Raw genomic sequence first — 14,191 nt, 5'->3', positions numbered from 1 at the left:
GCTGCTTCTGTATGAAAAAGTAAGGGAGATAATATTTTTGTCTTTTTAAAGATAATTAAAAGAATTCACTCAACAAATATTTATTGACAAATTACTATGGTTTATCTCAGGCACTTGCCCCGATAGAGGTAAAAGGGAGAGAGAAGAAGGTAGGGAGGAGAGGAGGCAGGTGGGCAAGCAGGGCGTGGGGCAGATGGCCTGGAAGCATGTTTTTGAGGACCCGAGTCCATCACTGAGAGCAAGAAGACAAGTCCCTCCCTGAGTTTTTTATGCATTTCCAATCCCTGGGGGGAGGCTCTTCATTACAACTAATGGCTGTGTGTGCATCTAGGCAGGGAGCAGGTGTTAATCTACACAGACTAGTTAATAGTCATTAATAGCACTTAAAAATCCAATAAACCCAGAAGGATGTTCTAACCATTCACACGAGAGACAGAATTCTGCGAGGCCCTTCGTGTGCAGTAACACACATCACCATCTCATCCTCAATGGCAAGGCTTCCTGCCTAAGAGCCAGTAACACAAACATTTTTCTGACCCACCCTGTGTGCTAGACACTGTTCCAACACTGAAGATAAAAAGATTAATGAGATCTGCTTACTGGCCCTAGAAGCGTATAGTATGGAAGGCAAAGCTGTCTGGAACTGACCATAATATAGTGTGATAAGAGCTATGGGAGGAAAATGAACTAAATTCCACAGGAGACTGTGATTAATGATCTGTTTTCTGCTTGAAATGGGACCTCTTTAACATCAAATCCTGTCCAAGAGGGAAGGGATTCAGCAAACAAAACAGCAGTGATGGCACAAAGCGAATGAACACAACTAGCTGCAGAGGAACATGCTTCCAAAAAAATCTTGTAAAACTTCAGGGAAAATGGCAGACTGAAACACTATGTTAGTATGTGCCCTTTCCCTGGCCAGGCTCCAAACACATCGTGGACAAAATATAACCATTAAAAAAAAAACATTCTAAGCTGAATTCAAAATAAAGATTTGGATATCCTTAGGCACCAGAAAATAAAAAAAGAAATTAAAAGCTACAGAGTTAAATCTTAGACATGATACCATGGCTGCCCAAGGAAAAGGGCGAACAGTATCAGAGACGATGTAGGAATTTTGAGGGGCTAAGATATATGGCCTTGAAACAGACCTCGGAAAGGTTATTTGCTTTGAGAAGGAAGGGTTTAAAAAAACAACAATACTATAATAGGGCCTACTGAGTGGCAAGGAAGTACATCTGTTTCATGCCACTGGATGGACAGAATTAAAAACTATATGCCTGTGCCATGTGTGAGTTAGAGATCTCAAGTACACCCTTCGCTGCATGGTACCATGATGCTAACCCCAAGGAAATGGTCCTAGGCAAGTACAACCCGCTGGACACCTGATGGAACAAAGCAAAAAACACTCTATAAGGAGGTTTCCACATCCCAGGGATTGGGGACACACACAGAGGAAGAAATAGCTCCATCTGAAGATGAACTCACACCCAGAAATGAAAGGCCATAGTAGGGAACTATCCCTTGTGAGGAAAACCCAAAAGATGCTATACAAAAATACAGCAGAATATCTGAAAGAGACATTTTTAAACCAACAAAACAATGCCAAAAAATTGTACATGCCAACTTCACGTAGCTGAATAAGCAAACATACTTAGTATGACTGAATATAGGAAGGGCTGCACCCAAAGACCAACCCCCCACACTAGTGTTCAAATTTCGACTTTTAGTAAATCATTCCTTCATATGAAACATTTTCTTCTTTCAGCTATCCTTTTAAAATATTCATATACTCCTGGGAAAATTAATACAAGCTAGCCTTTCTCAAATTTCAGTGTTTATTGGAATCATCTGTGGAGCTCTTTTAAAATGAGTCCTACCCAACAAAATTCTGGTGTAAGTAAATTTAGCATGAGAGTCAAGAATCTGTATATTTAACAAGTGTCCCAGGTGATTTCCAGAGAGGCTCAGGAGGGCAGTACAGTGAGGATGGGTTTGAACTGCTGACCAAAGGGTCTACTGTAGAAACTGTTTTTTTTTAAAAAAAAAAAACATTTTATTTATTCATTTGAGACACAGAGATACAGAGAGAGAGAGAGCATGAGCAGTGGGAGAGGCAGAGGGAGAGGGAGAAGCAGACTCCCTGCTGAGCCAGGAGCCCGATGTGGGGCTCGATCCCAGGACCCTGGGATCATGACCTGAGCTGAAGGCAGACGCTTAACCATCTGAGCCACCCAGGCGCCCTGTAGAAACTGTTTAAGGGGCTGGGAAGCAGTGTGCTTAGGAACCTTCAGTTAAGAACTCTGTATTTCATGGTAGAATAACTTTAGAACTATACCTAGTCCATAGATATTCTTCTACCTACACACCTTATTTTTTTTTAAGATTTTATTTATTTATTTGAGAGACAGAGAGAGAGAGTAAGTGGGAGGGAGAGGGAGAAAGAATCTGAGGCAAACTCCGTGCTGAGCACAAGCCCAACATGGGGCTTGATCCCACAACCAGGAGATCATGACCTGAGCCGAAATCAAGAGTCAGACGCTTAACCAACTGAGCCACCCAGGCACCCCATTTAAGAATAATTTTTAACATCCTAATATGGTTATTTGTTGTAGAAGTGAAAAGAAAGGAGAGAGAGGGAAAGGGACAGTTGCTAAGTCAAAAGTTAAGAATTAAGCAAAACAAGGAGGAATTATTATCTTTATTATGTCTGTCAAATACAGCTTAGGGTATCTGAGACATTTGCCTCTTGCCAAACATCCATGGACTCTTCCACATTTCCAAACAGTGGGTGTGGCCATGTGGCTAGTTCTGGCAGTGAGCAGAAGGAATATATGTGCCTTACAGAACTAACCCCTAAAGGCTGTGTGCAACTGTCTGGCACTCTATTTCTCTTCCCCACGCATGGAGGTCAATTGCCCAGTAGGGTCGCCTGACCCCAATCAAACTTGGCGTGAGCCATAAACAAACCTTTGTATTGTTAAGTCCCTGAAATTGAGGGGAGGGAGAGTTTGTTCCCACAGCAGAGCCTAATCTGATACAGTAGTCTCTAAGAAAGGGAAATAGGTATCACCTTGTTAAAGCAAATGGCCTCCCATGCCCTGGTAGTTACAGGTAACAGTTCCTGTCTTGCACCCTCTTTAGCTATTTATTTTCCACCACTGCTTCCAACATCTTCAAATTGCTACAGATGAGGGGCGCCCACATGGCTCAGTCAGTTAAGTGTCCAACCCTTGATTTCGGCTCAGGTCACAATCTTGGGGTGGTGAGATGGCCCTGCACTCAGCGCAGAGTCGGCTTGTCCCTCTCCGTCTGCTCCTCCCCTGCTTGCTCTCTAATAAATAAATAAATAAATAAAACCTTTTTATAAATAAATGCAATAAATAAATAAATAAATTGCTAAAGATAAATAGAGACCCCAATAACCTCCAGAGTTCTACGACTTATTCATTTGCTTAGCGTACTACCTGATCCTTTAGGAAGAGTTCCATAAAGCTCTAAGTGTGTGTGTGTGTTAAGATGTTATTTTTAGGAAGCAAAAGATTCTGATTTTTCTGATCCATACAGGCACTTACTGTCAATACACACATCTCACTGACCTCTAGTTTCCTTTCGCCGTAAAGAGAATAGCAGAACCAAGCAGATGTTCTGGCCACTCTGCAGCTGCTTGATTTACAATGTGACACCAAATTTATGAAATTAGCTGGGGGGCCCCATGGCATCTTAAAGTTTCAGGAAAGGAAATTCACAGGTTTGAGTCAACCCAGGTTGCATGTTGTCAAGTAGTCTGCAGTGGGAAGTTGCTGTGAGGTCCCCAAAGGACAGCCATGGAAGCTGGGGGAGGACAAAAAATGAACATAAAGCAACAGGCTTCCTTCCTTGACAGGACCAATGCGAGGGCCAGGAGGAAGAGGAAGCATGGAGAAAAATCCCAAGAAGGAAAGAGACCCCATTTTTCAAACTGATAGTTTCCCTGAGGTTTGCTTCCCAACCCCACCCAGCATGGGTAGGACTTGGGAACCTTTTCCACCATGGTGAGGGAACACCTGCCCTGGGCTCATGTGGAAGGTTGCGCCATTCCTTCTGCATGCTCCCCACCCCTGTTGTGCTCACAATAAAAAATGGGGTCTCTGTAGGCTGAAAAGAGGTCTGGTTTGGAGATTAGTGAGCTCAAGAGAGCCAAATAAAGTTTGACAACATCAGAGTTGAGAAGTCTGTCCTGAGGCAATACACTTAGTCATTTGCAGTGTTTCAGTGCAGGAACTTGCAAAGACAATCTCCACCATCTATTGTTCTCTGCTTCTAAGCGGAATGCCTGATAATTGCATTTTAAAAGATCTCTTTGAACTCCTTTGCTTTTATAAAAATTATAAAATCATTGCCCATGAAGTTTGCCAGCCACCCTCATGATAAAAACAAAAACAAAAACAAAAAACTCACATGTCCCAAAGGCCCATGCAACAATTATGAAGAAAAAGGGGCGTCTGGGTGGCTCAGTTGGTTAAGCAACTGCCTTCGGCTCAGGTCATGGTCCCAGGGTCCTGGGATCGAGCCCTGCATCGGGTTCCCTGCTCAGCGGGAAGCCTGCTTCTCCCTCTCCCACTCCCCCTGCTGTGTTCCATCTCTCGCTGTGTCTCTCTCTCTCTCTGTCAATTAAATAAATAAAATCTTTTAAAAAAAAAAGCAATTATGAAGAAATGAATGGATACAAGATCAAGAGGAGAAGGTAACCGGGAGAACAGTGGGAAAGGCAGTTTTAGACACTTTGGGCTTGAGATGCTAATGGAAACATCCTACACTAGAGTGACAGATTTGAGTACTTAAAAATGTAAAATTCTGCATGACAAAAGCACCACAAATAAGCCCAAAAGACAAGCAACACATTTTAGGAAAATATATACAGTGTACTAAATAAAAGATTATCCCAAATACATAGATTTCCTAAAAATCTGTGAGGCCCATATCTCCATAGTTAAATGAGCAAAAGCTATGAACAGGCGATTTGCAGAAGAATTACAAATATCAATAAACAGATGGTGAAATGTCAATAAGAAGATGGTGAACCTTATCTATAATAAAAGAAATGCACATGAACAACCAGACATCAAAATTTTTGCCCACTGGCTTGGCAAAAACAAAAGGGAGGGATGGTTTCAAATGTCGAGGATGCTATAAAGAAACAAACATTCTCATTCAATGTGGAAGAAATATAAATTTTAAAGCCTGTTGTGCATAGGGAGAAACAAATTGGCAAGAGCCATCACAATTTTAAATGTGCCCGACACACAGAGCAGTTTCATTGCTACCAATCTATCCTAGAGAAACATACACACAGGCCCAAAAAGCAGGACTAGGCTATTCTTGGCTGCTTTGTTTGTAATAGTGAACACTGGAAACAATTCAAACATCCATCAATAAGGGAGTGATTACGTGTATTATGGCACACCCTTATAAAGAAATGTTTTACTGCCATTTTAAAAAGAATGTAGTAGATTTTTATATGCTGATATGGGAAGATCTCCAAATCAAAAAGCAAGTCAACTGGTAAAATACAGAACATGTGAGCCCATTAAATTACATGGAAAAAGGACCGGAAAGCTATCCACTAAAGTGTTAACATTAATTTTCTTTGGGATGGGCGACGGTTATGGGAAAGGTGCAAGGGTTACTCTTACCTTTTACTTCAACCATTTCCATATATGCTTTACTACAACAAATTTTAGGAGACAGGAAATTGATGGAGTATGAGGCACGAGAATCCATTTGCTTTTACTGCTTAGAAAGGCAAGAACAGTACAGTGGTGAAGACCACGAGCTCCCGAATCTTATTTCCCAGTTTCAAATCCTGTCCACCCTGCTCTACTTAACACTGTGTGACCTTTGGGCAAGTTTCTTAATACCGTGGCCCTCTGAATGCTCATTTTTAAAGTAGGATTGGTAGATTCCACCTATAAGTGATACCATACGGTGTTTGTCTTTCTCTATCTGATTTATCTCCACAATACAGTATGATGTCACTTATAGGTAGAATCTAAAAAAGCCAAACTTATAAAAACAGAGAGTAGAAGGGGTGGGGGGCAGGGGGCATTGGGGAGATGTTGTATAAGACTACAAACTTGCAACTAGTAAATAAATGAGTCCCAGAGATCTAAGGCACAGCACAGTGATTATCGACAACAGCATTGTATTATAAACTTCAAAGTTGCTAAGAGACTAGATCTTAATTATTCCCAACACACACCAAAACTGATAATTGCATATAATAGAAGTGTTAGCTAACACCACAGTGGTAATCATACTGCAATATGTAAGTGCACGAAATCAACACATGTACACCTGAAACTTACACAATGTTATTATATATCAACTCTATCTCAAAAAAAAAAAAACCCAAATTTTAAAAATAAATAAAGTGGGATTTGTGGTGCCCCGTACGTACTGGTGCTATTATTAATATCACTTTGGGTGGCAAAGTTTATGTTCTAGTTCCTTCTTTCAGAGGCCAGTCACAATAATTAGTTTGGAAATAAATAATATTTACATAATAAAATAGTACTGATTTTGATCATTGTTAATACTCAGAGGAACATATGGACGATGCATGGAATAATTAATCATGTCTATAAAACAGAAAACAAATGTTATTAATACTGACGCTACAAAAGCAACGGTTGTTAAAGTTATAAAAATAACCAAAAGAAGAATGGAAAAGAATAACTAATTTTAAAAATGCAAAGAGAGGACTTACGCTCATTAATGTAGGCTGATTTGGCTGAAACATTTCATAGTGGAGAAGACTAGATCCTATCCGAAGTGGGTGAGTCAAGAAATAGAGATACACACATCTTATTTAAAATATGGAACTGGACATCAGAAGCACTAAACAAATAAATAGTTCAAATAATTCTCCTCAAGGAGAAGCATCAGGGAGACTTTTATATTGTAACTGAATTTTGTAATAGAATGCATTTTTTCCCATGATATTCAAAAACTAGGAGGCTCTTGCCATAGTGGGGGCATGGTAGTGTGTGGTGTGTTTGTGTTGACTGCATACAAATTCCATAGATGGAGAGCTATGCCCCCAAACCTGATGGCAGTTACTGTCACTGCGGAAGGAAAGTGGGTAGCTGAGGGATAGGAGTAAGGTGAGTACCTTTCACTAAATCCATTTTGGGTCTTTAAAATTTTATGCCATGGTCATATATCACCTACCCCCCAAACAATAATTTTGTAAAGCCTCTGCCTTTCACAACACGACCCTGTCCATAAGGATAGAGCCCTCAACTTCCAAATGCACGCATTACCTGGGCTTGTACCACTCTCTAGTTCCTGTGTCCGTACTCACTGTTCCTCTTCTGTCAACCCCACCAGAATCCTCACCAACAGCAACCTCCAGAATTCCAGGAAGAACAGGTGCACCCCCTCACGGAGGGTTACGAATGCACATTTGGACTGTCCAGTTTTGCAAAATGTTACCAAGCATGAGCTTTGGTAAAACTGCTGAATGGCCTGCTTTATACTGCATGCCCAAGGATGTCAATGTGCCAGTCTGTCTGTTTTAAAACATGGCCTCAAGTTTTTGTCTTTGTTTTTTTGCCTTCTTCCCATCAATCTCGAATTACTCATCTCCTCCCATGTTTTGGTTATTCAACAACTGTGTTTAGAGAAGAAGGCAAAGCAATGTATGTGACTGGTCCCAGGGTGAGATGCAAGGATGTCATGGGCTGGTGGCTGAACTATAATGGTGGGGCCAGGCTGGGGGGGGGGTGCAGAATTGCCTGGATAACTGCCCCGCTTTCTCGGACATGTGTCTGTAGATAGGAAGACTGGTCATGTACAACCTAGCACTTTCAGTAACTATCATAATTTCAAAGTAATGATGAATATAAACAATATTTCAAGATAACTGAAACAACTGTAATAATACATGAAAGTATCATTGATTTCTTTTGCTGGCAAAGTCCCAGGATCATAGGTACAACTAATAGTAGTGAGGTTTGTGGCCTACATTCATAATTGAAGGAAATGCTGTATTTTTGCTTGAGGTTAGTGAAAATAAATGTACAAATGTTCCCATCCAAGATCATGAACACCTTAAGTTTTATCTGTGGACCCGAGATGAAGAAGACCTTGTTCTAGATCCAAGTATACCCAGAATTATAAATCCTATCTAAGAAGGGCTAGGCTTGATCTGCAGCCAGCCTGGAAGCCTTAGACACATTTTGAGAGCTGTTTCAGACAGAAGCCACATGCCAGACTAGGGAGGATTCCATACTGATTCAAAGTCAAATACATTAAAATTCAAAGGAAAAAATCTAGACTTTTAAATAGATTACCTGGGATGTGTAGCATATGTCATGGTTTTGAGCAATTAGAATTGTTCTCATTCATTTTATCTCCCTAGGCTAGTGAGAGATGATTACAGAAACCACAAGTTAGAGATATTTTGAGCTTTGGTAAAACTGCTGAATGGCCTGCTTTATACTGCATGCCCAAGGATGTGAATGTGCCAATCTGTCTCAGTTTTAAAACATGGCTTCAAGTTTTTGTCTTTATTTTTTGCCTTCTTCCCATCAATCTTGAATTAAGATTGGCTTGTGACCATTTGGCCAACAGCATCCTATAGAAGTGATGTTGCATGACTTCCAAAGTTCAGTTATAGAATATTATGGAACTCCTGCCTTGTTTGCTAAAAATATTTGCTCTTGGAGTTCTGAGCCACCGTGTAAGAAGTCTATCCTGAGACTGCCATGCTGCAAGGAAGCCCAAACCACGTGAGTCCTCTATTCGGGACTCTCAACTGGTGTAGCACCCCATTTGGCAGTCCCAAATGGCCTGGACTTCACATATGTGAGTGGAGGAACTTTCAGATAATTCCATCCTCCAGCCATTTGAGGAGACCCCAGATGTTCAAGCCTTCCCAGTTGAGTCCCCAGTCACTGAGGAGCAGAGCCAAGTCATCTTTGCTTTGCTTGCCCAAATTCCTGACCCACAGAATCCATGAGCGTAACAAAATGATTGGGCATTGTTATGCCATGAAGCTTTGAAGTAGTCTGCTACACCACCAAAAATAACAAAAAACAAAATAAAGTCTAGTATCTAAGCAGGAGAAAGCTGGTAGAAAAGCTGAAGTGGTCAATATGCAGACATAGTGACCAAACACCGGTAAAATTCATCAGAGCATCCCCAACCAGACCCTTTTATATACATTAAATTGTTGTTCTAAACCAACGTATTAGCTATAGGCCAGAGGTCAAAAATCTAATTGCCATAAGTGCTTATCGTATGTTACTTCTGATCAATGTGAAATCTGACCTTTTTCTACCTTCTTTTCCCCATCCCCCAGTTGCATGCGTAAGACTCCAAGGCTCAGATGGCTAAGCCATGAGATAGGAGGAATCTGAGTCCCTGAATGATTGATGGTGGGAAGGAAGCCCATCCACTCCCAGGGACACCCATATTGGATTGTTACATGGGTAACGTGATACACTTCTATACATTATTGAGTCAATGGACTGTCTGAGTTTATTTGTTACAGCATCTAATGTTACCCTAACTGATACAGCAACTTACACTTGGCCTCAATGTCAAGAGAATAATAAGCAGGGATAGAGAATATGGAGAATATAAAAACATCAGCCCCAACTCCACTCTAGCTGATTTTTATCATGTGGAAATGTGGAACCAGTTGCCAGATGTTCCTATTTATTTGAGAGATGCCAGCAATCCTTATTTTTATAGGCAGCCTTAAGTTTAATGGTTTATGCGATTAAAAAAAATATCAGTGAAGAAGCCAAACAAAACTCACCTTCCAGCCCATTTTGCCACCTTGCACTTCTCTGGGCTCTAGACCAAGACTGATGGGATCCCTTTATAATTATGGTGTTAGATGAAGGGGCTAACCGTTATTGAAAATGCACTGTATCATACCACACGTTTATCCCATCTGTCACATCTTTGTCAGAGCTGTCATCTTGGAACTGCTCACCTCCCCCTCAGCAGCCTTCCACTTCAAAAGACTAAAGTTCTTTTTAGCTCAGTGTCCAAAGCCCCCCAGTCTGGCCCTCACCTAACCTCCCACAGTATCCTCCTCCAGCTGCATCAGACTCTGCCCTTCCGTGTATCTTCTAAACCCTGGGCTTTGCTCACACTGCCCTACAGAACACATTCATCTCATGGTTCAAGGTTCAGTTGATGGACCACACAGGCGAAGGAGTGAGAAACCAAACAGATCTGTCCTCGGATTCTGTGATACTCGCTGAGTGGCCTTAGTGAAGTCCCCTAAGCTTCGCCAGGCTGCACGCCATAGAGCCTGAAAATTGCAGAAACCCCAGCCATCTATTCAGCTAGCTCAGGAGCCAGCAAACTCTTTCCGTAAAGGACCAGAGTGTGAATATTTTCAGCTTTGCAGGACATGTGGTCTCCGTACGGTGAACTCTGCCGCCGTAGTGTGAAGGCAGTCCTGGTCAACACACAAACAATTGGACCTGGCTGTGTTCTAATAACACTTTTATTTATGGACACTGAAATTGGAATTGCATTTAATTTTCATGTCATAAAATATTATTTTGCCTTTGAATTTTTTTCAACTATCTAAAAATATAAAAACCGTTCTTACCTTGTGGGCTAAACATGATCAGATGGCTGGCCAGATTTGCCAACCCCTGACCTAGTTCGTGGCCACGTGACTAACCCTGGCCAATGGGATCTGTGGCCAAGTTCTCCGGAGTGGCTTCCGGGAAAAGTGTCCCCCTCATTGGTCCACCCTCGTTGGGAGAACACACTCGTCCTCTCGTGCCGGACGTCATCTTACCTCCATCCAGTGCCATCCTGGGCCATTAGAGGTAAAGCTGGTGACTTAGCCAGAATATTGAAAGAGAGGTGACAAATAGAAAGACCCTAGATCCTTGTTGATATCATTAAGCTGCCAAAACAACCCTGACACCATCTGACTCCAGACTTTATTTCATAAGAAACAGAATTTTCCTCATTGTTTAGCTGGGTGTTTTGCAGTGGTGTACCAAGTAGGGGGAGCAGTCTGCCACGGGTATAGGCCGTAAGGGAGTGTGTTGTTTGCAGGGAATTTAAAAACAGTAATAAAACCAACTAAAAGTCCATCTGCCTTTTATTACCACTATGCACCAGCAACTCTAAACCATGCCTGTGATAAAATACTCACCCTGGTTCAGGTCCTCTGCTCCCACCACTCCCCAGTCTTGTTCCCCAACTAATACTTTGTACCTCCCAGTCAAGAGGTTCCTAACTGATACACACGTCCCAGCACCCAGCATGGTGTCTTGACTTTATAAATATTTTGCTGAAGTGCTGAAGAACCCATGATCCACACACATGCACACGAGGATATATATGAACCCATGCAGCAGTGAGTCATGTTATAATTGCATTTGCATTCTACTGGCTTAAGAAAATGAAGCGTATTCTTCAGTTTCTGCCACTTGACATTTCTTAAACCCACAGTGGAATCATGAGGCCTCTACCCTATTGTGACCTCACATAGCTTTACCATGGTTTCTCAAGCCCTGGCTGGCTTTGCCAGGACGGTCCTGGAGAAGGGTGCATTTGCTTGAAGTAAAAAGAGAAGAATCAAAATAAACTTAAAACAGCGCACTTGAATTTACTCAAGAAATGCACAGTGTCCCAAAATAAGAAAATCATCACAACCTAGAAAAATGTAGCCCAAGTCTGAAGTGGTGGATGGGCTGCTGGAGGTGGGCACAGCTCCTAGGCAGCGTGCCTCACTCCCCCTGGCTCTGCTCTGGGCTGCCTACCCCTGGCTCTGCTCTGGGCTGCCCAACCATAACTTAGCATGTTCTAGAGCTGTTTTCTATTAAAAATATGTACACATGACTTAAACATCAAGCTTTAATTTTTACCCAGACCCTTTCCCAGCTATATTTTCACTGTGCTAAAAAACCACACACACATGCATCATGCGTATACCGTCATACACACATGCATCCGCACAAAACACGTGTGTACAGACATGCACACAGATGCACATATGCATGTGAACGTGCAGCACACGTCAACACACACGCGTGGGCAAAGACCCTCTTGCATACACGAACAAGGCACATGTACACATACACACATACGTGAACACAAAGACATATACGTGCACGTGTACACACACAACAAATACATGTCCATACTCACATCCCTCAGCACCTGGACATGAGATTTTTTTCGGTTTAACTTAATACAGTGGACTTATTCAGAAAGGCTCAACACTCAGATCAAACTAGTTTGAAACCTGGCTCCAACTCTTCCTAGCTGTATAATTTTGGACACGTTATTTAACTTCTCCGAACTAACCTTTGTTCGGTAATGTAAAATTTGAGTGACAAAAGTCCCTCTACGATAGAATTACTGCAGGGCTTGGACAAGATGACGTTTATAAATGCTCAGCACAAGCCCTGTCCCATACATACTATCTATGCTATTAGTACTATCATCAGCATCCCCAGCATGTTCTGTTTTTTATCGGTACCAATAAATTTTGATACATTCCTTGTATTTTCCCAGGGTAAAGAGAGAAGGGGAAAAGGTCAGCATGTGTGTGACAAAACAATAGCAAGTGGGAAAGGAAGTACCCGACACAGTGGGAAACTCAACCACCCAATAAGTACTCCCCAGAGATGGAGTCCCTAACGCCCCAGGGGGCTCAGTTCAGAAATGAGGGGAAGGGATCAGGGAAAGAACACATAGATGGAAGATTTCCTCCCTGTCCGCACCCCCATAAATTCAGGATTTCATACAAAGCTTTGGTTTCTAGCAGTAAACATGGAGCTACATTCGTCCGCATCCTGTTAAACAATCTTGTGGCCAATTTGACATAAGTTTCAAAAGTTCCTGAGTGACTTGGATACACATTCATCTTCCCTTTCTTGGTCTCCCAACCTTGCTTTCTACATGGACGCCCCCCCCCCCCATTGCTTCTGCTTCTCTCTACCCCAAGATTAGACATTAAAGGAGGTTTGATCTATCCAAATAGTAGTGTATTTGTATGAATCACATCAAGGGATGGTCTTGACACGAGGGATTGGGAACAAGGGATGGAGTGTTTGTAGCTTCTTCAGGATTTAAATGTGTACGTGGTGAGGGGCTTTTTTGGGGAGGGCGGATAGAAGAGGGGATAGAGTAGGAGCCAAGTGTTTAGGACAGAAGATCTGGCCCAAAATAGGAAATAGGGCAAGGGAACACAAAAGAGAGGATGATTCAAGACCCCCACACTTCAAGAGGGGTCACCAAGCTATGCTCCAGATTCTTTTCCTGGTGCAAAATCTTGTCAAAGATGCTTTGGCTATTTTTCTCGATACAAAAAGAAGTGTGTAAACTGTAAAACCCCAAAAGAACATGAAGAAGACCAACATATTATATTTATACAAAGCAGGTCACCTAGCAGCCACCCAATCAGCTATTCACAAAGCCTTACAAGGCCCAGACAAATACCATAACTAGAGGGGGCAGTGAGTAGGGGAGACAAGAACCCAGGATCAGACATACATCACCCAATGCGTTCTGTTGCATTTGCCCTGTTTCAACACAATGAGGTAGGTCTGCGGGGATCTCATGGCATGTAAACGAAATCTTCTCTTCTCCTTTAGCTACCACATTAATGATGGCTGCAGCGGGCAGGATGCTGGCTCTGGGCGCCGAGAAGCAGCCATGGCTCATGGTCTCTCTGGAAGGCAACAAGAAAAGCTCAGAATTCATGAAGGTTAAGAAATGTAGACTCAGCTTCATACACCCACCCCTGGGCAGTTCAAGTTGGGTACAAGAGGTATTGTTCTTAAAGCTCTCCTCACCAACTCATTTTTTTAAGCATGCACACACACACACACACACACACACACACACACCCTGTTGTGCTAGTAGGCCTAGCCCAATCCAGTGAAGGAGGGATCTAGTCTGTAAAGTGAGTCCCATGCCCCGGGATTAGAAGTCCAGAACAGGAATCCTTTATTACATGTAGAGACGACCCTCAGCTAATCTTGGCTTCCCCTCTGCACCTTTCCCCTCGCACAGCCTCTCCTCACCCTCCTGCACCACCGTTTGCTGTTCAGACCAATTTCTAATCTTCCAGTAGAAGGGCATCAAGTCACGGAGCCACCGTATGATAACCTAGTCCCCTGTGGAACACTGAGGGTGGAGTGGTTTCCAGAAGACA

The sequence above is a fragment of the Phoca vitulina genome, unplaced genomic scaffold (genome assembly GCF_004348235.1).
Source record: "Phoca vitulina isolate PV1807 unplaced genomic scaffold, GSC_HSeal_1.0 scaffold70, whole genome shotgun sequence".
Classification (NCBI taxonomy): Eukaryota; Metazoa; Chordata; class Mammalia; order Carnivora; family Phocidae; genus Phoca; species Phoca vitulina.
Note: the sequence above shows the minus strand (reverse complement) of the source record.